Source organism: Ranitomeya variabilis, chromosome 2 (genome assembly GCF_051348905.1).
Source record: "Ranitomeya variabilis isolate aRanVar5 chromosome 2, aRanVar5.hap1, whole genome shotgun sequence".
Classification (NCBI taxonomy): Eukaryota; Metazoa; Chordata; class Amphibia; order Anura; family Dendrobatidae; genus Ranitomeya; species Ranitomeya variabilis.
Window position 1 is genome coordinate 424,987,147 of NC_135233.1, and position 317 is coordinate 424,987,463.

Consider the following 317-nt stretch of genomic DNA (forward strand, 5'->3'; position numbering starts at 1 on the left):
AAAAAAAAAAATAATAACAAAAACCCTATTCCAGAACCTTGATGTAAACCGCAGGTCATTTTCTGATGACGCGTTCCCTAATGAAGTTTTTGTCTGACCTATTGCTGTGGTGTCCGAGCCGTCTGGAAGCTTCATAATCAGCCAATGACTATAATGGAAGCAGCGGGTTCAGAGTGGCCGGGATCCGGTGTGATCTGCCTCTATGGCGGGCGGTAGGACTTCACATCCATATCCTATATACCTCCTGCACTTCACTACATGGCACAGGTTGTAATGTCAAGGTGAAAATATACTTTCTTATATACCTTTGTACTTTT